Source organism: Saimiri boliviensis, chromosome 13 (assembly GCF_048565385.1).
Source record: "Saimiri boliviensis isolate mSaiBol1 chromosome 13, mSaiBol1.pri, whole genome shotgun sequence".
Lineage (NCBI taxonomy): Eukaryota > Metazoa > Chordata > Mammalia > Primates > Cebidae > Saimiri > Saimiri boliviensis.
In genome coordinates, this window is record NC_133461.1 from 95,783,908 (window position 1) to 95,807,381 (window position 23,474).

At 42.2% G+C, this 23,474-nt stretch overlaps 1 long non-coding RNA gene across 1 annotated transcript in view; it reads left to right on the forward strand.

Annotated features, from left to right (window-relative positions):
• The first annotated feature begins 258 nt into the window (after nt 1-258).
• The window catches only part of LOC141580858 (uncharacterized), a 565,368-nt gene continuing 542,152 nt past the window's right edge, over nt 259-23,474 (forward strand). The window contains exons 1-2 of the long non-coding RNA XR_012513254.1: nt 259-916; nt 5,037-5,095. This is a non-coding gene — a long non-coding RNA (uncharacterized LOC141580858). The remainder of the gene's footprint in view (nt 917-5,036; nt 5,096-23,474) is intronic.

Below are 23,474 nucleotides of genomic sequence, written 5' to 3' on the forward strand. Positions count from 1 at the left end.
ATCAACATCCTTGCTGCTTTGCTTGAGGTTGTCATGAAGCTTTAAAGGTATAGCAGTTGAAGGGAAGACTCTAAAAATTAAGAACCACTATGTAAGTGATGCAGGATGGTTCCTTTTTTCTCTTGTGCCTGGGCTCTTTCTTTTCAGAGCTGAGTGCCCAGAAGGGTAGCAGACGCTAAAAGGCAAGCCTGGGATCAGGGCCCTGGAATCAGGGCTATACACAGACCCTGTCACCTGGGTGTTCTGGCCGCAAATGGCTCTGCTATTCTTTTGGGTACACTCCAAAGAAGTAGTGACAGCCAGGAGGAACAAGGAGAAGAGGGAAGAAGAAACAAGAAAAAGTTTCAAGACAGAATTAGAAGTGGGGAGGAGGAGACTAAGAAGAGCTAAGGAAGAGGAGAGGAATAAATGATTCTCATTACTCTCTCTTAATTTTACTAAGGCATCAGGAAGACCACCATCAGCAGATCAGAACACCTCACTATGACCTCTTAGCTTGATTTAAAAAATAATTCCAAGCCAAACGGCAGTGCCTAAATCTATCGCAAATGTCAGCAGCCAGGCCTGAAGCCAGAGCTGTGATCTCCCTCATGTCAATAAATCCTTGAAGTTCCTTCTCCCTTGGAAGCTGGGGTTTCTTCTGATGCCACCGCTTTCTACCCCAGGCTGCCCTTTCATGAGTAATTTATTTTAACCTGAGGATCACAGCTGTGAGTCATAATGAAAAGATTTCTTCTGGACTGACACTGTGAAGAAGCTGCTGTGCCAGCAGAAGAAGGCTAGGAAAAAATACAATGAAATCCGATAGCCAATCCATTGGAGGCAGGGCAGCGGACTGGAGAGGCCTGGCTGTCTTGTGTACCATCATTCCATGCAGAGAGATCTTGCAGGTGGTCCAGGAGACACAGAATCTCAGGTCAGTGCTGTCTCATGTCTGCTGGGACTGCAAAGATGCGAGGGAAAAGAGGGGCTGCCTTGATACAAGGAGAGGCAGTGGAAAGTACTGCCACCTTGTTCATGCTAGTTTTGCTTCTCAGAATTCCTGCCTTCTACCCCCAAATGGACGAAATGATACTGCAGTTAATCTCTGTTATTTGCACTTGAGATTTCTTTTTCATTTTTTTTTTTTTTAGATGAAGTCTCGCTCTGTCACACAGGCTGGAGTCCAGTAACAGGATCGCAGCTCAGTACAGCCTCCACCTCCTGGGTTCAAGTGATTCTCCTGCCTCAGCCTCCTGAGTAGCTGAGACTACAGCTGCCACCACGCCCGGCTAATTTTTTGTATTTTCAGTAGAGATGGGGTTTCACCATACTGGCCAGGCTGGTCTCAAATGCCTGACCTCAAGTGATCTGCCTGCCTAGGCTTCCCAAAATGCTGTGATCACAGGTGTGAGCCACTGTGCCCAGCCAAGATTTTTATTTTTTATAAGAAAAAGTTGTACATTCAGATGTTTGCAGGAAGCTCTATCCATGGCCTTGGGACCTCAGGAGAAGAGAAGAGAAGCCATGTAGATGTTCAGCCTTGTTTTGACGAGGCATGTTCTGCATGGAGAGGGAGAGAAGATGGGTGTACAAATTCAGCTTGGAATGAACATTTCACTTTGGGAGGTGGGGCCAAAATGAGTGAAGTTCCTGCATATTCCCAACGCTTGGCGTTAGCAGTTGCTCAAGTAATACTGTTTTCATATTTTTGGCCAATAGTGAAGTTCCCATGTTGCTTAAAGAGTAACAGGAAGCCAGGTGTGGTGGCTCATGCCTGTATTTCCAGCACTTTGGGAGGCCGAGGCGGGCAGATCATGAGGTCAGGAGTTTAAGACCAGCTTGGCCAACATGGTGAAATCCTGTCTCGATTGAAAATACAAAAATTAACTGGGCATGGTGATGCATTCCTGTAATCCCAGCTACTCGGGAAGCTGAGGCAGGAGAATTGCTTGAACTGGGACCTGGGAGGCGGAGGTTGCAGTGAGCTGAGATTGCGCCACTGCACTCTGGCCTGGGCTACAGAGCAAAACTCCATCTCAAAAAAAAAAAAAAAAAAAAAAAAGTAATAGGAAATAGAAAAATTCCTCTTGGCACTTAGCTTTGCATGGCCTGTATGTGTGGGGACGTGTGTACACACATGTGCCTAGAAACCCTTCTTCTTCACCATGGTAGGACTTCATTATTGCACAGCTTTGTTGGTGCTGCTCCATTCTTGAGACTCAAGCTGACCTGGTTCTAGCTGCTCAGTCCCTGCCTTCCACCCCCAAATGGAAGGGATAATACTGAAGTTCATCTTTGTTATTTACACTTGAGATTTCTTTTTTTTTTTAATAAGAGCCTGTCAATCCAGGTTGTATTAATACCCTTTGAATATGTTTTGGGGCACTTTTCACCAACACAGATGAAAATTTACTTTGGTTCTACAATTGAACTTCCCCCAGGGATGCTATTTGCACATTATTTAGGCAGCTCTGTACTTCCTGATGTAATAACATGTTCCTAAAAAGTTGTATAAAGCTAGAATTTTGGCAAATAGGATCATATTTTAATGTAATAGAAGTGTTTGTTGCTCATGGGAATTCTATGGTGAATCACTTTATGAAATAGAGTCCTTTTTTTAAACACTTATAGCCTTTGTCAATTTATCTTTTTGTTCTTCCATGCGGTTTTCCACAAACCATTTTTCTAGAGTTGAGCCCCTCCTGCAAATGTTAACTGCCAGTTTCAACTTGTTCCTAAATAGCTAAGGTAGAGAAGTGACAAATTGTCACTAGCTGACATCACTGCTGGTGTGTGCTACTTAAGACAGAACCCTGGATAGAGATTTTGGGTACTTCTTCTAAGTCTCTTCTTGTAACTGCCATGATTAGCAGTGTGGCCCTGAAGAAAAGTCACTAGCTACTGTTCTATCATTTTACTAACTTTGAATGTTACGTGTTTCCTTGCTTGTGCTGGTTGGGGGACAGGAGAGATTCTCACACATCCAAACTCAGAGGGAATCTCTTCTTTATATTCTCTCCTTTCTGTCACAGAGCATACGCAGATATTAATGGACTGCAAGTGTCAGGGATGAGGGATGATCTCCTCTCACTTGGGAGCTCAGCCCTGCTTAGGGTGCCATTAGCTTTCTGCAGGCACGTGGCTTTGCACAGTATGTATGTGTGTATTTGTGCATGCACATGTGTGCTTACAGATCCTTCTTCCCTCATCACAACAGCACTTCATCAAACCACAGCTTCCTTAGCAGCATGTTAGCATTCTGGGTCGAAGGCTGTCTTTCAAAATCATACCCTTAATTTGCAGAAGCAGTGGCAGGGAGACTCTTAAGGTGCCGAAATCTAACAGAAGCTGAAATGTTGAAACAGAGGTGGCAGGAGCTGGGAGAGTGATGGGGAGGAACACACACTTCATTCTACCCAGACGTCCAGCCATATGAGGGGATTCTTGCTGTAAAGGGTGTTGAGCACCTGGTATTTATTTGAAGCATTATGGATTTTTTGAGTGTTTCTAGAAAATAAGAAGAAAAGGCTTAATGGCACTAGTGAAACCAGCGAAACAGAGAGAAATGAAGCCTTTCTGGGCAGAGGGAGTGGCCAAGAGCCATGGGATGGCAGAGGATGGTGGGAAGGCTGGAAGGAGCAGCTTCCCAAGAAAAGGGACCTAAAGGAAGAAGGTGGGAGGAACAGGAGGTGGAAAAGGCATGGAAGAGGGAAGAGGAAGAGGAAGAGGAAGTGAGGAGGAAGAGGGCAGAGATTGGACAGGACCATAGCTGAAGGGAAACAACATTACACAGGCCAGAGGAACTGAGATGGAAGACTCAGGAATGAGTGGAGGAAGAGGCCTCGCCGGCCTTCTGAGTCACAAATGGTTGAAATGGACACAAGAGAGAGCCCACCAGTCCAAGAGGACAGGGGTTTCCCTCATTGTATCAATAACATTAATGAGGTGAGACGTGGTTGTGGGGGGTGTAAAAACTTGCCGATCTTCCCCGTGGCTCTTTCCAGTCAGTTATGCTGGGGTGAAGTCCACTCCCATAACTTCACCTACGTGTCACAATCTGCAGGTGCGTGCATTTCACAGCAATGGTTCTCTTTGCACCAGTATCAGCATGTCCTGGAACGGCCTAGAATTGGGAGGGAAATGGCTCACTGCCCCTCCCCAGCTTCAAGTTCTAGTGCCTTCTACTAACCATGGAACTTTTGTTTTATCAGAAGAAACTGGAAGAAAATTTTTTTTAAACTTTTAGGTTCGGGGGTACATGTGAAGATTTTGTTACATAGACTTAGGTCATGAGGGTTTGTTACAGAAATTACTTCGTAATTCAGGTATTAAGCCCAAGAGCCAGTAATTACCTTTTCTGCTCCTCTCTCTCCTCCCGCCTGTCACCCTCAACTAGACCCCAGTGTCTGTCGTTTCCTTCTTTTTGTTTGTGAGTTCTCATCATTTATAAGTAAGAATATGCGGTATTTGTGAGAATATGGTTTTTCTGTTCCTACCTTAGTTTGCTTAAGATAATAGCCTCTAGATCCATACATGTTCCCACGAAAGACATGATTTTGTAAGAGAAAAGAAGGAAAAGGAGAGATAACATCTTGTCTGCCACAGCTGAGAGTCTCAAGTTCTGTTTCCTTCCCCACTTGCTGGAAATAGCCAAAGGTCCCTAGGAAGAGAAGGGTTAGGGCAAGAAGGAAAAAAAAAAAGGAGGGGGTATTTTTAGGAGAGATTTTGAAGGCTGTTTGGGGACTATAGGACAAAGTGAAACAGGAAGCACGAGGGAGGTGAACTTTGTCCATTTCGTCACTTAACTTGGGACTCAGCTGTGGCAGTGATGAGGGTTTTAGTTGATTTTTCTGTGAGTGGCCGCTCTCCAAGAGGAGGAAGAATATGGGAGGTGCTCTTTGGGGACTGTACCTGAGACACAGGTTTATGAATAGAAGTAAATCTGCATCCGGGGTTTCTGGAAATTTTTGAGGATAGGTTTAAAATTTCCATAGGGGAAGAGGAACAGGAACTGCAAATTACTGATGTATTGTTACTTTATTTCTATCTGCAAGGTGATGAGACCTTGGCGACATTTGAACTACTCATTGACTAACAAGGCAATTAGAAATTGGTAAGTTGTGACTTTTGATTGCCCTTTTTTTCCCTAAAGGATAGTTTTTCTTGACTAAGAATGATTTTGTACCTTTGTTATGGGCCGTTATCCAGTGAATGCTGCTCATATTCCATGCAGGTAATCCAGAATCCATATCTCACACTTGACCCCAGGGGGCAGCCCTGACAAATATTTTCATGCCCTGACATCTCTGATCGAGGCCAAACATCTTAATTAAGCAAAAAGATAATTAGGAGAAAATGTACACCAAGGCATCGCCAATGAATTGGTGAATTCTCCAAAGCTGCGGACATTAGGCAGCTGCTGCTAGAAGTTTAACGCAAGTAGTCTTAGATGTAGGTCCATCCTCCATATATATTTACTAAATATTAACTGAATCCAGTACTGTACTAGGCTCCACAGGAAGGAGAGTAGGGAAAAAAAAAAAGGAAGTATTGTTCCCGACCTCAAAATTTGCTAATGTAACTTCCTTTTGTTAAAGAAGAGTCTAAAAAATAACAATTTATGGTCTTGTAGATTCCCTGACACCTACTATGTTTTTAGTATTTCTTTTTGTTTCATAGGAGTGATATGGTATCAACAAACCTTAACTATTGTCTCTTTTATCCAAGTTTGTCTCATTAAGATTCATAGAGTCCTTTCCAGAATATATAATACATATAATGAAACAAGGAGAAAGAATATGTAAAGTTTGCAAAATTCCTGGGAGAAATCCCCCTCTGTCCACATTATTCTTACTTCCTACTTGGTGTTTATATTGGAGAATAAAGAAAATTCTGTGCCCCAAATAGGGTAAGAGAGTTGGTGGCTGGTTGTTGCCAATGGCCTATGGCTTTTGTCCAGAGAAGACAGGAATTGGGACACCTAGCCCCTTCAGAACAGATGGTCTCTCGTGCCCAGGGAATTTGGTTATGGAGTGAGAACAGGATTCTCCTAAATATTTCAACTTCAGAAGACCCAGTTGAAAGCAATCTTAATTAAGCAAGGACTCAGAGCAGTGCAAATACCATTTGAACATTGGTTAACTTTTCCTCAAATGGGAATGAATGGGTGGTAAAATCACTTTGGTGACTCCTATAGAGTGTCCCTATCCCAGAGTCCTGAAACTTCACCTGATGGCCATAAAGGAATCAAAGTAAGTTCTCTGCCAGGTTGGGTTGGGTTGGGTTGGGTTGGGTTGGGTTGGGTTGGGTTGGTGAAGAGTACTTTCAAATGTTGTAGATCCCAGTACATTGCTCTGCAGGACATGTGTTTAAATGATGGGTAATTGACCCCACATCACTCCCATCCTCATGCCTCATGGTTACCGTGTGTGTGCATTGGGGATTCTATGTACATTTTCATCACATATTTAATTTTCTGGCTTTAAATGGTTATCTTTGCCTTTGTTTTATGCTAACGGTGTTCATGAATAGTGAATGTAGGAAAGCATCATTCTGTGTTTTATTTTCACACTGTATTTCAGTATCAGGCTATACTTTCAAGGTATTAACAATTGTCACTGAGGCACAAAGTTTTAATTAAGCTCACACATGATTATCTTCCAGCAAACTGAGCCTAATTGATGAAATTGCTAATTGTACTTCCAGGTGCAGTCATCAGCCAGTAGTGCATCATTAGTATGCAATATGGCATGGGCTGTTTCATGGTGTGATACCAGATTATATATTTATTACAAAAGCATATATTGTCCTTTAATGACATCCATTTGTTCATTCCAAACATATTTATTGAGCACTGACCCTGTGCCAGTTATTAGAGTAATAATAGCTGCTGTGGCAAATGAGTTTCCCCACCTAAGAAAAATCAAAGTTAATTATTTTTTTTCTCCACATAAAAGTCTAAAATGTGCCTTCCATGTGGTGATTCAGGGATCCAGGCTCCTTCCATCTTGTGGCTCCTCCACCCACTAGGTTCTCAGACTCTTTCATTTCGAACTGGTGGTTGTGTGGTTGTTGAAAGAGAGGGTGATGAAGGCATACCCCACTTAGATCTTAACCACTTTCACCTAGAAGTAACACATATCACTTTTATTGACTTTTCATTAGCAAGAATTGTCCTGCAACACATCTGGAGAAAGGGGGCTGGGAAATGCTGTCCCTGGCTGTGGACTTACAGTATCATATCTATTTTATGAGACTCTATGGGGGATAGCTGGCTATCTCTGCCACAGCTGGCCATGTCTGCCATGGCTAGATATCATTTCAGACTCTAGGGAAATAGCAGTGAAGAAAAACAGACAAAAATATCTGGTCTCATGGAGCATAAATTCTTGAATTAAAATTCTTAAATTCTTTATGGGATGAGACAGACTATAACCAGGCCATATCAGTATGTTGCAAAGTAGTGAGAGCTGAAGAGAAAAACTAAAGCAGGAAAAGCAGTAGAAAGCATGAGAGAAGGGTTTGAGATGAGACCATGTGGTCATAGAAAGCCTCTTGAAAGAAATAATACTTTGAGTAAAGAACCAGAGGGCATAAGGGATCCAACCAGGTGAATATAGCAAAAACATTCCAAATAAAGGGAATAGCAGGTAAAAGGAATCTGAAGCTGGTAAAGATAATAGGAGTGAGGATAATAGAAGGTGAGATCAGAGAAGTAATGGTCAGGCCAGACTGTGTTGGGGCATTTAGGTCATAGTAAACATTTTGGCTTTTTTTGGGGGGAGGGGGTAACTTAATTGAGCTATGATTTTCATAAAATAAAATATACTTATTCAGTAGGTTTTAAAAAACGTAGACCTGTAGACATCCATGTAATCGCCACTACAATAAAAACATAGAACATTTTTATTATCCCCTAAAAGTATCCCTATTTATAGTTTATCCCTGGCCCTAAGCAATCACTGACATGCCTTCTGTCATCAGTAATTAGTCATTTTTTCTAGGATTTCATATAAAAGGAAAGGAACAGTATATACTCTTCTGTGTCTGTATTCTGTCACTCAGCATAATGATTTTGAAATTCATTCATACTGTTATCAGTATCGCTACTTTATTTCTATTTATTGCCATTATATGGATTCTATTATGTGGATATACCACAATTTAATCTTTCAACTACTGAGAGGCATTTGAGTTGTTGATAATTTGGGGCTTCTATGAATAAATCTGCTATGATCACAATGGGCAATTCTTTTTTTGTGTGTGGACATATGTTTTTCATTTTTCTTGCATCTAGTTGTGGAATTGCTGCAAACCACAAGGTAAGTATTGGTTTAACTTTAAACAAATGTCACTGCTTTCCACTGCAGTCACAGCTTTTTACACCTCCACCCGCAATGTATGTGAGTTCCAGTTGTTCTGTATCTTCACCAACCCTTGTTGTTGGCAGTCTTTTAGATTTAAGTCATACCAGTGGGTGGGTAGTAATATATTATTGTAGTCTTAGTTTGCATTAATCTAAATGACCCTTAATGTTGAACATCATTTCCTGTGCTTTTGATCCAAGTTGGTCTCATTAAGATTCATAGAGTCCTTTCCAGAATATATCATATATATAATGAAACAAGGAGTAAGAATATGTAAAGTTTGCAAAATTCCTGGGAGAAATCCCCCCTCTGTCCACATTATTCTTACTTCCTACTTGGTGTTTATATTGGAGAATAAAGAAAATTCTGTGCCCCAAATAGGGTAAGAGAGTTGGTGGTTGGTCGTTGCCAATGACCTATGGTTTTTGTCCAGAGAAGACAGGAATTTGTACAAGTTCTTTTATTAAGTGTTCAAATCTTTTGCTTGTTAAAATTTTTTTTGTCCTATTGAGTTGAAATAATGTTAAAAATATTTTCTGGACGTAAGTCCCCTGTCATATATATGCCGTCATTGAATATTTTCTCCTAGCCTGTGTCTCACCTTTTCTCTTTCCTAATAGTATCTTTCAAAGAGTATATGTTCTTGATTTTGATGAAGTAAAATATATTTAATTTTTTGCATAGTTAATGCTTTTTGTGTTCTAAAGAATCTTTGCTTAGACTTTAAAGATTTACAAATTCTAAAGATTTCCTTTTGTTTTCTTCTAGAATTTAATTTTAATTTTTAGATTTAGCCTTTAGGTTTATTATCTATTTTAACTTAATTTTGGCATATGTGTGAATTGAGGATTAAAATTTATTTTTTTACATTGCCGTTATCTAGTTGTTCCAGCATAATCTATCCAAAAAACTATCCTTTCCATTTTGAATTACCTCAGCAGCTTTGTTGAAAATCAGTGTACCTTATGGTAAATATGGTAAATTTATAACCCTATTTCTGGACTCTCTATTCTGTTCTACTCATCTATAAGGCAATTTTTCACCTATACCACATTGTCTTGATTACTCTTGCTTTATTGCAAGTTCTGAAATCAAATAGTTTAAGCTTTTCAACTTTATCCCCTTTTTGGAAATTGATTTACTATTTGGTTCTTTGGAGGTTGTTAATTTCTACCAAAAATTCTTCTCAGCTTTTAATAGAGGTTGCATTGAATATGTAGGTCATTTTGGGGGAAAATTAACATTTTAACAATATTGGATCTCTCCAAATGTGAGTGGTATGCTTTCTATTTATTTAAGCCTTCTATATTTCTTCCGACCATGTTTTGCAGTTTTTGGTATATAAGGCTTGTATACATTTTGTTAAATTTATACCTATGCACACCATATTTTTTGGAGCTACTATAAATAGTACTTTTTAAAAATTTTTATTTTCTACTTGTTCATTGCTATCATATAGAAAAAATTTGACTTTTGAATTTTGCTTGTGTATATTGCACCCTTGCTCGATTCACTTATTAGTTCAATTAGCTTTGTTTGAATGGGGCCTTAGACAACATAGCAAGTAGTTTGGCGTTGATGCTGATGGATCATATGGGGGTATGAGATCACAAATTTTTGGAACTTAGTTTTTGAACATGTTAAAGGTAAACATGTAAGGCTCTTAGTTAAATGGATCTGAAAGTCAGAGAAGGGTTGTTGATGAATATGTGCATTTGAAATCACTAGCTTAGGAATGATAGTTAAGCCATAAAACTTATTCAGATAATCAATATTTAGAAGTTAATGATGAGGAATCAGCAAACCAGTTTGAAAAGGAATAGTCAGCAAGGTATGGGGAAAACCAAGTGTGATACACTGAAAGCCAAGAGAAGAAAGTGTTTTAAGTAGATTGCTTTGGGAGACTGAGGTGGGCAGATCACTTGAGGTTAGGCGTTCGAGACCAGCCTGGCCAACATGGTGAAACCCTGTCTCTATTAAAAATAAAATAATAATTAATAAAATGATCCGGGCATGGTGGTGCATGCCTGTAATCCCAGCTACTCAAGCAGGAGAATCGCTTGAACCTGGGAGGCAGAAATTACAGTGACCCAAGATCGCACCACTGCCCTCAAGCCTGGGCAAGAAAGCAAGACTCCATTTCAATAAATAAATAAAAATAAGTAGATTGGTCTACTGTATCAAATATTGCTTATAGATCAAGTAAGATGAAGGCCAAGCTAGACCCTTGGAGTAGAAGTCACTCATAACCTTGACAAGCAGCTTTGGTGGAGTGCTAGAAGTAAGAGACTGCTTGGAGTAAGTTGGGAAGAGAAATTGGAGACAGTGGGTAGAGAGAACTTTCAGAGATTTCACTCAAAGGAGAGAAATGAAATGCAAGTTAGAGGTAAGTGGAGTCAAGAGAGGGTTTTGTGTGTCTGTGCGTGTACTTTTTGTTTTGGTTTCAGTAGGAGAAAAACACGCAGATTTTTTTTTGTTTGTTTTTTTGTTTGTTTTTTTTTTAAGACAGAATTTCACTTTTGTTGCCCAAGCTGAAGTAGAATGGTGTGATCTTGACTCACCGCAAACTCTGCCTCCCCGTTCAAGCAATTCTCCTGCCTCCACCTCCTGAGAAGCTGGAATTACATGTATTCACCACCACACCCAGCTAATTTTGTATTTTTAGTAGAGATGGGGTTTTTTCCATGTCAGTCAGGCTGGTCTTGAACTCCCGACCTCAGGTGGTCTGTCCGCCTCAGCCTCCCAAAGTGCTGGAATTACAGACATGACACAGCAGATTTTGATGTTAGTTTGGATGATATCGAATGACTCGGGCTGATAGGGGAGAGTGAGAGTAGAGTTGCTGGACAAAGGTTTTAATAGGTAAGAAGGGTTGGGATATAGGTGACAGGAAAGAAATGGGCATAGATGACTTATCCACAGGGACTGGAGAGAAGGGAGGGTAGGTATATGCAGATGGATGTATAGATGGGTAGCAGGAACTTGTGAACATTCTCTTCTTATTGCTTTCATTTTCTCACTGAATTGTTAGATTGTTTCATTGATGTAAAACATTTAGAACAGTTTCTGGCCTATGGTAACTGCAGTGTGATCTTTGTTAATTAGGTGCTTTTTCTGGTTTCCCAGAATCTGATCATAGAATGTTGATGGGATATAAATTTTCACCTTTGATGCTTGAGTTTATAGGCTTCGAGCTAGAACTGACATCCAAGTTTGGGTTATTGCTTGGTGTTAGCTGTGAAGAACTGTGATCTGTTGAGTAACTGCTGCATATGGATCTCTGTTCTACAGTGTGGATAGCATAAATAGTCTATACATAGAGTAGATAGGCTATAAATAGGGTAGTAGCCTTTCTTCCTAGAAGGCTTCTACACTATTCATGGAATGATAGAAGCACTTCTTCTTCTCTAAGTGATAAAGGCCTAGAGGCATGGGTCTGTTGTTTTGTGGCCAACTGCATGGACAGGCTTATTAGTATTATAAATACATAACATAAGCTAATATATATACAATCTGCATTTACCATGTAAAGCATGTTATGCTAAGTGCTTTCTATTTGTTATTTTCTTTAGCACACTCAACAGCATTGTGTGTATGGTCTTATTACACATTTTACATTTGTGGAAACAGCCTGCATCAAGCCACTCCATAAAATTAGATACCAGGTTTTTGTCCTCTAATTGTGCTCTTCTCCTCCACCTGCTCCCACTGCCTCTATTGTCAGCTATTATTGAGCAGTGGACAGGAGCACTGGACTGTCAGGTGATACCAGCTCTTGTGCCAGTGCTACCAATCACAGGCTGACAGAACTTGGGAAATGACTCACCTCTTGGGGGATTTTTCATCTGCATTCTCTGAACTCAGATGATCCATACCATTTCTTCCAGCTCTAACATTCTGAGATTTTAATATTTCCACGACTGTCATGTTCACTCCCCATATTTTTTAAGCATCCAGTTGAGGCCTCCCTAGTTGAAAAGGTGATTACAGGTTTAATCAGGGCAGAGCCTGAGGCAGCTCTGGACAGCGTGAAGCTACCACCTATTGCTTTCTCTCTGTGACTTTCCCCCGGGATACCAGAGGAATTAAATAGCTGACACTTCCCCAACCTGGGCTCCAGGAAGAGCCATGAGACAACCCACTAGGTCCAAGCCACAGGCTCATCTGCTCTTAGAACACTTGTCCAAAGGCCTGACGGGCTAGTTTTAGTGTCTGGTATTTATTATCTTTGCGGAACCTTGGCCAGGAGCCTGGAGCCTGGACGTGCAGGTTTGAGTGATTAGATATGGGGCTCTCATACATCTAACTTTAAAAAATCTCAATTACATCAAAAAGAGGGTCCAGGGTAACAGATGGGGTCCTGGGGACGATCGTGTAAATAACAAGTGCACTTGCCATGATGCATGGCTTGTCCCAGGGAGCAGGAGGAGCCTGCATTTGGGCATGCTCCCTAGCTGGGGTGCCCAGAGGCAGAACGTCCAGCAGGTGGCAGCGCTTGCAAACTGTACAGCCCGCCTTGGGACCTGCAGGCTCTTGTGGGTGTGGGTTGTGGGTGAGGGGGTGCTGGTTGGGGCGGCGGTAGTGGTGGGGTGTTCCAGGATTTCACAGAGGCTGGCCAGAGAAATGTTTTGTGAAGCAGGTAGGTAGAGTCAGGAAATGCATGCACATCCAGATTCTTGGAGATGCAAGGATGGAGTGGAGAAGACATTGACCGGGGCAGTAAGTTTGATTTGGCAGTGACCCTTTGGGTGGGACACTGGACCCTGAAAAACATAATTCTATAACAGAGGACACCTTTTCATTGAAAGGGAGATGGAGATATCTTTAATCCAAACAGTGTTTTTGCAGATTAAGAAACAGAGGCCCTTGGGGAAGAGGCTGCCCAGCTTGGTTGGTAGCTGGCCCTGATCTAGACTCCCCAGACCCCTGGTTCCTTGGCTCCTTTACTGTTCCTGCTACACCCAGCTCAGTTTCCTGTAGTGACCCCTATGTTTGAACAAGAATCTGGCCCCTTGCCTCTGTGGGTATCCCTGAGATCTCACAACCTGACAAACAATTCGGGGCTATATGAACCTTCTTGAAGAGTACAAGGCTCCATTGTCTGTCTTTGCTCACAGCACCATGGCCAGAGAACCATCATGTCATTTTCTCATATGCACAAATGCACACACATGCTTTGCTTTCCTCTCCTTGACGATGGTCTTTTCTTTCCGCATGTTCATTGTCACTCAAGATGAAGAGCGCTCGTTGAATGGTTCTCTGGCCATGAGGCTGCGGGCAAAGACAGTCAGGCTATCGAGGTCCAGTGCCACGAGGAGCCATGGGACTCCATCGAAGGGCACTGCTCCTGCAATGGAATGGCCAAGGCTGGAGTCTCTGCTCTGCTGCTTCTGGACTCAGGATCTAGAATCGGTCACATAACTTACCTGAGCCACTTTTATAGAATGGAGCTAGAATTTGGAAGCAACCAAGTGGCATATTCCATGTGAAGGGGCTTTATATAACCCATAAAGTGCAATGTAAACATGAAACATTCTGATTCTAATCTGAAGTCAGGGAAAATTGTTGTTGGCTGGATTTAGGAATGCAAGTCTGTGAAACTGACTTACGTTGGGGCCTCAGAGGATGGGGGCTTGATGGGAAGAGAAAATAGAGTCAGGGATGAAGACGAGGCTCTGTACTCAATGTAGCATGTGGAAGGGTCGTGGAGAAACCAGCCTGGGAGCAGGAGGGGTTCCAGATGGGAGAGGAAGGAAGGTTTTTCAGTGGGCACCCAGAAGATGGATGTGAGGAGTGAGGAGCTTGGATTTGTTTCATGAAATGGGGAGTCACTTGGATAGTCTTGAGTGGAGTGATGTGACAAACAGTGCTTTGTGTGATGTACTAGAAGACTAGATTTATTCATTTATTCCAAGTTATGTATTGAGTGCCTGACACCGTGGTAGATGCTAGGTGTATAATGGTCAGTGAAACTGGATAAGGTACCTGATTCATAGCACCTAGAGTCTAGTGATGAACTGAGTAGGTGGAGTTGCTGGAAAATAGGGAAAGAGGCTTCTAGGGTCTATAGGATTCATGTATAAGGTTACATTCATATTCAAGATTGATCACCAAGGCCAGGTGCAGTGGCTTACACCTATAATCCTAGCACTTTGGGAAGCCAAGGTGGGAGGATTGTTTGAGGCCAGGAATTCGAAACCAGTCTGGGCAGCATAGCAAGACCCCATCTCTAAAAAATAAAAGGCAATAAATAAGTAAGCCAGACATGGTAGTATAAACCCGTGGCCCCAGCTACTTGAGAGGCTGAGGCAGAAGAATCACTTGACCCCAGGAGTTGAATGCTACAGTGAGCTATGATCATGCCACTGCACTCCAGCCTGGGTGACACAGTGAGACTCTGTCTCTTAAAAAAGAGAAGATTAATCCCCAAGAGAAGGGTGGTGGGCATCCTGTAATGGGGCATTTTCCAAGAAGATGTAAATCCCAGCCACGATTGTCAAAGGCACCATCCCTGATATCAGAGCAGACTCAATCTAATTGTGAAGCCTGAGATTTCCATGAAAAGCTGGTGACAGATTCCAGGGCAAGTGAGATCTCAAAGGAATAGTTTGTAGTTGCTTTCAGTTCTGCGTGGGTTACCTCTTGATGCCCTAATATATTAGACATGGACTTTACCTCTAGAAGTCATTCTTTTAGGAGGCATTGGCTTTATCTCTCTATTCCTCCTAATGATTTATTTCAGTTTGTGCCAATGCAGTTTTTGAGCATTTTCTTTGTACATGTTAGAGTCATTTATCTCAGCTCTTGGACACTGGATATGGCAGAGTGTGCTACATGAGTGGCAGAAATAAAAGGCCACCATCCAAGGAAGGAAAGCAAACCCTGTGTGTTCATTGTGTGCATATGAGAGGGGGACAGTATAGTTTTCTGGGACTGCAGGCAAAGACAGACTATGGAGCCTTGTACTCTTTAAGGAGGTTCACATAGCCCCAAATTTCTTGTCAGGTTAGGAGATCTCAGGGACACCCACAAAGGCAAGGGACCAAATTTTTGTTCACAAACATAGCTGGTCACTACAGGAAGCTGAGCTGAGTGTAGCAGGAATGGAGAAGGAGCTGGGGAACCAGGGATCTGGGGAGTCTAGATCAGGGCCAGCTACCAACCAAGCTGGGCAGCCTCTTCCTCAAGGGCCTCTGTTGCTTAATCTGAAAAAATGCTGTTTGAATTAAACATCTCTTCATCTCCCATTACCAAATATTCAATTTCTTCTTTGTTCCAAAATAGCAGGATCCTGGTTTTTAGGTGGGCACATTTCCAGGGGGATTAGCTAGGGTGCTCAAAGACTGCTTTTCTTATCCTTTCTGGCAGCTTGGTGTGGTTACATGGCTAAGTTCTGGTCAAAGATGGAAACAGGTGCTGTGGGAGACTCTGGAATGTTTTTTTTTTTCTTTTTTTCTTCATTCTGATGCTTTTAACATGGTCGCTGGACAGCCCTCCATAGTCAGAGCAAGGAATGCTGGGAAGATCCTGGGTCTGTCATAACCACAGAGCATCCATCTGAGACCAGACTTTCTATCTCTCAGGCTCTTTTTCTGGAGAAAGACATAAACTTCTACCTCATTTCTAGTGCCACCATCCAGGCACTGTGAAACCTAACCCTAATGGACACATTGGGATACAAGGTCCTTTCTTTGGCTTTGAAATCCGCCATCTGATCCCAAGTTGAACATCTCTGAACCAACTCTTGACAGCTGTCCGAGGTCCATAATTATTCTTTACCTCCCCTGGGCATAAAGCCACTGAAATGCCTATGGTATTTCTATTCTTAAAGGCTTTTGGTGGGGTTTAGAGATGATGAAACAGGTATAAAGAATATGACAATGATTAGAACAGGATTGGTGTATAATAGCTGCTGAAGGAATAAACATTACCAGAGCCCAATTTGAAGAATTCTGCCCATTTCCAATCTCTTATGGGTGTGTGCTGATAATACATCTCATCACTTCCATTGTCAATCCCCACCCCCTTTCTTTTGAATCAGTGACTTCAGGAAATGCCACTCTCTCTTTTCTTTTTTCTTTTTTTTTTTTTTTTTTTAACAGTTTTATCCATATACCTTTATTTCTAGGAAAACAGGTTTTAAAAAAATTTACTTATTGTACTTCAAGTTCTGGGGTACATGTGCAGGTCGTGCAGGTTTGTTACATAAGTATACACAGGCCTTGGTGGTGGTTTGCTGCATCCATCTCCTCGTCATCTACATGAGGTATTTCTCCGAATGCTATCCCTCCCCAATCCCCCACCCCCTGCTATTCCTTCCCCTAGCCCCTCACCCCCCAGACCCTAGTGTGTGATGTTCCCCTCCCTGTGTCCTTGTGTTCTCATCGTTTAACACCCACTCAGGAGTGAGAACATGCAGTGTTTGATCTTCTGTTCTTGTGTCAGTTTGCTGAAAATGATGGTTTCCAGTTTCATCCATGTCTGTAAACATTTTAAATTAAATACTGGTTGTGCAAAGCCCCAGCATCCTAGGCCAGTCCTTGAAGTACACAGCTCCTCTGGTTTCTCAGTACAAAACATGGATTGTACATAACAGTAGTTCAAAAATTCCTGCAATTACTCTGTCTTCGGCCAGATTGATTCTTGAGCCTAAGTGATTTTATGAGAGGGTGTTGCTGCAAAAACTCTGCTATCTCTTTTTCCAGTAGTGTAGCATGTAATCCATGACAGTTTATGGATGGGAGTCTGCCTCTTCTTTGCCTTCTGAGTGCCATGTGCATTTTTACAGAGGCCTGGTTGTCTTAGTGGTTAATGCAATAGGGGGCAGAAGGGACATCGAGCATGCTGGTGGAGGAGCCGTTTGCAGGCTGTGAGCTATTTGGCACCCTCTATATCACACAGCCCAGGGAGAGGCACCCTGATGGTAGGTCTCCCCACCATTTCAAATAGAAGCAAGTGGGCACTTGATATGGTGGCATTGACTTTCAACAAGTATCTGGTTTCAGAAGGCTATTGAAAAGGTAAATGAGTGCAAGGATTCACTCCAGCCAGATGAAATTGAAAGTAGAAAGGTCACTAGTCCTCTATTTTTTTTAAAAAAAGTTGTGCATGTTACAAAACCAATGCTATATGAAAGCACTGGTTTTGTAAAAAGAAACATCAGATAAATTAATAAACTGGTGTATGTGCATATAATGAAAGATTATTCAGCCTTAAAAAACAAGAAAGTCCTGCCATTTACACCAATCTGGATGAACCTAGAGGACATTATGGTAATTGAAATAAGTCAGTCACAGAAGGACAAATGTTGCATGATTCCACATCCATGAGGTATCTAAAATAGTTAAACTCAGGAGCAGAGAATAGAATTGTGTTTGCCAGGGACCGGGGAGAGCATGGGAAAGAGAATTGTTACTCTATGTGTATAAAGTTTTAGTTTGCAATATGAGTAACTTCTAGATGTGTGCACAGCACAGTGCCTATAGTTAGCAATATCATATTGTGCACTTAAAAATGTTAAAAGGATAGATTGCATGCTAAGTGTTCTTATGCACACATGCACACACACATGCATGCACATAACATCAGTAAATTTTTGGAGGTGATGGATGGGTTTAGTACCTTGATTGTGGTGATATCACAGGTGTATGCATATGTCCAAACTCATTAAAATTTATACATTAAATATCTGCTATTAAATATATAATTTGTATCTTAATAAAGCAAATATATATCATACATAATATATAATAATATAAATATATGTATATATATGATATGAGCCAAAAAAAGAAATAAGAAAGAAAACTTCAGACTCTAAGAAGAGTCAGTGCAAACACAATTTCCTTAGCACTCACGCCACCCCACCGAAAGGAAACTGTGGTTCGAATGTGAGTGTGTATTTTTTGGAGTTTCTTCTGTGAATGTTTGTGCGTATGTGCCTGTGTGTGTCCTATATGGGATCTTACTGCTGTGTATCTTGTTTTCCTTGCCCAATGACATGCCTTTCCATGCAGATCCCTGTGGATCTGCCTTAGTTTTGTTCACTGCTGCATAGCCTTTCATGGTGTGGATGTTGGAAGCCATTTAGCAGCTCCCATAATGAGGGGCTTTATGTTCTTTCCAGACCAGTGGTCTACAAATTGAGCTCTGAGGAGTCTTCAGGAGAAATCAGAGGGGCCTCATGGGACCCCAGAAAGAAAAGAATATTCATAGCTTATGGGACCTCTAACCCTTAAGTGGCAATAATCAAAGCAACTTTTCTTTTATTGTTTTCTTTACTGAGCTTCCACAAAATTGTGTTTGGTAAAAAGCATCTTGGGACTAAATACCTTTTTACACCAGTGATCTAGTCTAGCATTCTCACTTTAAAGATATTTCAATGTAGGCTCAGAAAGGAGAGGTGACTTCCCTAGGATCAGGCACACAGTCCATGGTGGAGTTGGTCTCAAACCCACTTCTGGGGCTCCATTTCAGTGTCTTTGATGCTCAACCCTCAGGCTCATCCTATTTTCTTCCAAGATTTGTTCACATCAGTTATCAATTAGAATAGATTATCTGGTCCCGATTCTGAATTGAGGCAGAAATGTTGTTATTACCAATCCACAGGGCACCTAACACATTTATGGCTTGCCTAACTCTGGATGGCCTAGTTGGAGGCGAGGTTGAAGCCATGACAAAGTCCAGCAAGAGACCAAACTCAGTGCCTCTGTCAGACTGGGATGGGGGTCTAGCTGACATATAGCTTAGATTTAGACTGCTATTTCTTTCATTTCAATCATTGAACACCTACATTTTTATGGATACTATATTTCCATGAACATCATTCTATTTAAAATCATAAATTCCTTATGAGAGATGGATCTTTCCGGCTTTAGAAAATGAGGCATAGAAAAGCAGGATGACTAGTTGAAGGTTCACTGAAAACTTGAACCAGTGACCTTCTTTAAAATCAGCCCCCTATTTTCCTAGCTCAACAGCTTCTTCCTGGACTTCGTAAAAACAGTGTATCTGTGTGGCTACCTCTGCTCACAGGTTACACCTTTCCCATCATCTGCATTAAGAAAGGATCCTGGAGACCAGGTCTTGGTGCACATACCTTACTTTATCACCCTTCGCACTTGTCTCCAGGCTACACCAGGAGTTGTGTCATGTCAGGGCTGTCAAGAGCTGCCTTTTCTTTCCCTGGCTTCCCTCTGATTTTTTTTCCTTTTTAGAGCCCACTGGGCAGGACTAATATGCAGTAAAACTGATTTGTGCACTTTCCAGCCCTGGCTGAGAACAACAGCTGTATACATTAGTTGGGAGGTATTTAATGGATGATTTATAAGATGTTCAAGATAAAATTTGAGAGATACATGGGGAGCGCTGAGGTGCAACATTCTTGAGGAACAGAAAACATTAAGTGCTTGATTGGCTGAGATGATTTAGAGGGCCGCCCCAGGCAGCCGTCCAGTCATCCCGATGTTGTTCCAGCCACAGGGTGGGTTGCGGCTTCTCTCCTAATGGCTGCAGCCCACAACTCGGGTCTGGGGTAGAGATTGGCTGGGCAGCAGATCTCAATGGAAACTTGTGCTTCATCCATGACCAAGGCCTGAGGGCTTTCCTTCCCACACCCTTTTAGGGATGCAGCTTGAATTCTCTAGAACAAAGCACGGCATTCAGGGGATGAGATATGTCCTGGGGAAAGGCCTCTAGCCTGATCTTGCTCTTTTTCAGAGCAGTTTGGTGTGACAGTTCAGTGAAATTCAAAAACAAACCCTGAATGGGAGGCTGGCATGTTCCAGACAGATCTGGGGGAACAGAGATGAGGAAGTCAACAGGGTCCCCCAGATTCAGAAAACTCGTTGCTTTTCCTCTCTTGAGATTATCCAAACAAAGCAATATCTGCTCTAAGAGAAAATATAAAATTAGAACTATTTAGAAAAAAGCTGTCTCTCTGATGACTGATGCCTAACACAATAAAGACACTGAGATGTCATTCATCTAAAAAGTTCTATCCTTCCCATATTTACTTAGTATGCACACAGTCCCCCTTGCTCATGGTCTTGGTCACTAATGCTCTCAGGGGGACCCATGGTTCCTTGTAGCTTACTCTTGGCAAAACTGTAACATAGCTAAGTGGCTCCATCCCTCCGCTCTCTAAAGATCTCCTTCCTTTCTTTCCTCTCCCATATCACCCTCCTCCCACAAACCAGCAAGATTCACCAACCCTGCACCATCTGCGGTGCCATTGCAAAGCTCCTGCTGCTGTAGCATTTCCAAACTGTCATTTGCATCCAGACTTTCAAGGACAAAATAGCTCTGAGACCCAAACAAACAACTTCCCTAGTGGCGGAATTTCTCTCAGTGACAGAAACTGATACTTGAGAGAAGAAACAAGGAGATGATCCTCCCTGGCCTTGTCACATCCTTTCCCATGGATGGGCATCTCTTAGTCTTTTCTTTATGTTTAGCAATGGGGTCTTGCTATGTTGCCCAGGCTGGAGTGCAGTGGCTGCTCACAGACATGATCCCACTACTGATGAGCACAGGAATTTTGACCTGCTCTGTTTTCTTCACCTCTCCTCAGGCAACCTGGTGGTCCCCTGCCAGAGCCTTCTCGTTCTCCCCAGCTGGCCCTCCCAGACCACTGGGATGAGTGAAAGAATCATGGGTGTATGCTCTCAGGAGGTGCATTCACAACCTTTTTGGGGGTGTGATTACTGGCATATCCAAACCTTTGATTCTAGGGGCCAATCAGAAAACTAAAGTTGTTAACTTCACCCAGAGAATCCTTGCTATTGCAAATAGAAATACGAATTTACCCAAAGGATGGAATGGGGAGAAAGTCGTTCAGGATGGAAAAACACAGACATTGGGCCCATTTGCAAACATTCAGAAGCAAAGGAGGTTAGCTTCTGTGCCAGGTAACAGGTTTACTCATCTACATTCCTGCAGCTTTTTACGGTTGAGAAATTTGAGGACATGAGAAATTAAGTGGCTGGGGAAGGCCACCACACTAGTCAGTGACAGGTTCCAGATTTGTACTCACTTTACCTGCTATTAAAGCACAGGCTTTAATAATAATATCTGGAGTCAGATCTCTCTGTGGGGAAAAGGGTGCCTGCTGGCCCACCCCTTCAGGACCATGTTTGTGGCATCCTGAAAGTGCCATCTGTGTGCACAGGGCTGGCCTCCCTGGTCCTCAGCCCCTGCTTTCCACTGTAGTGGCACTTTGTCTGCCCCCAACCCTGCAGCTCTGGTCAATGAAAAAAAGATGCGAGCTAATTAGCCACATTCCTGTTTAATGAAGGCTGTGAGAGAGATCCAACAAGAGCTTCCTCTTTTTGAATAATCGCTGCACTGTGGCTTCTCTGCACTCACCAGCTCCAAGGTCGGAATACACTTCAGACATCATCAATATCCTCAGCGAACAGTTCCCAGCCATGGCCAAGGCACTGTGATAGGCCTGGGGAGAGAGAGGAATGTCAGATGCTCTTGAGAAGTTAATTTAATTCAATTTAACTGGAGTTTACTGAGGTCTCTGTGTGCTGGATATCATGAAAGGTGATGAGAAGATTAAGATAGAGGCTAGATTGAAGGGTCTCATTGTCTAGTAGGAAAAGTAGGCTATGCTGATGAAAACTCTATTAAAATACGAGATAGCATATGCCGAGAGTCCATATAAGTAGCGACTGAAACATGAAGAAGTCAAATACTAGACGAGTTCTCATAAGACCTGGATTCAACTCAGCACTTCACCTAGCTGTGCCATCTTAAGCAAGTCACTTAACCTCTCTGAATCTCACTTTTCTGAACCATAAAGAAAATAATTATAACCCGAGGGTATCCTGAGATATAAATAAAAGATAAGATAAATTTAAAATTACTCAATTTTATATCTGACATCTAGGTACAGATAAAAATTTAGACACATAATTATGTATCAGGGGCTGAACACACTGCATTTCTTTTTAATGGTTTAAAACAACAACCACTTATGTAGCTCACGGTTTTGTGAGGTGGCAATTTGGACTGGGCTCAGATGGGCAGCTCTTCTGCTGATTGGGTCTGAACTCTGCTAGATCTCTGTGTCTGTCTGTGGCAGGCGTCCCCAAACTACGGCCCGCGGGCCACATGCGGCCCCCTGAGGCCATTTATCCTGCCCCACGCTGCACTTCAGGAAGGGGTACCTCTTTCATTGGTGGTCAGTGAGAGGAGCACAGTATGTGGCGGCCCTCCAATGGTCTGAGGGACAGTGAACTCGCCCCCTGTGTAAAAAGTTTGGGGACGCCTGGTCTGTGGTCACCAGCGGGTTGACTTACAGTCGGACAATCTAGAATCTAGAATGGCCATGTGTGCATGTCCAGTGGTCAACAGGCTGTGAGCTGATATTTCTGATATTTCGTTTGTCATCCAGCAGGCTAGATCAGGCTTCTTTACATATTTGAGTTTGGATCTAGCAGATTAAAAACCTTGGAAAGCCCACCTTAATTGGCAACAGATGCTTGGGTACTTTAAAGAGAGGATAAAAAATAACTCATCAACTTCTGTCTTCCACCGCTACAGGGATGGGAGAGATCCATGTGGGTCAGTGTCACAAATGGTCAGGGAAGCCTTCCTGGAGGAGGGAGATTTTGAGCTGGAACTGGGAAGATGATCAGGATTTGAGGCTGTGTAGAAGGAAGGGTGCTCCAAGGATCTTGGCAGCCTGTTAAGGGAGAAAACTTTCTTAATAATAATTGACAGGGAAGGAAACCAGGTCTAGAGTAAAGGAGCTTTTTCCCTTGTCACACTGCAGTCTCCATGCCTGGCCATCAGCAGGTGCTTGCCCCAAAGCTTCTCCCTCACTAAAGGGAAGCATAAGGGGGAAGGAAGAGTCTGGGAGAGTGAATATAAAATTTATTTTGGAATAATTTTAGATTTACAGAGAAGTTGCAAGATAATACAGAAAATTTCCATATGTCCTTTACCAAACTTTCCTTTGTGTTAATTCTTTAACTATTGTATGCTTGTCAAAACTAAGCAATTAACACTGGCACAATATTATTAACTAAACTACTCATTGTATTCAGATTTCACTAGCTTTTTCCACTGATGTCATTTTTCTGTTTGAGGATCCAGTTCAGGATACCACATTGTATT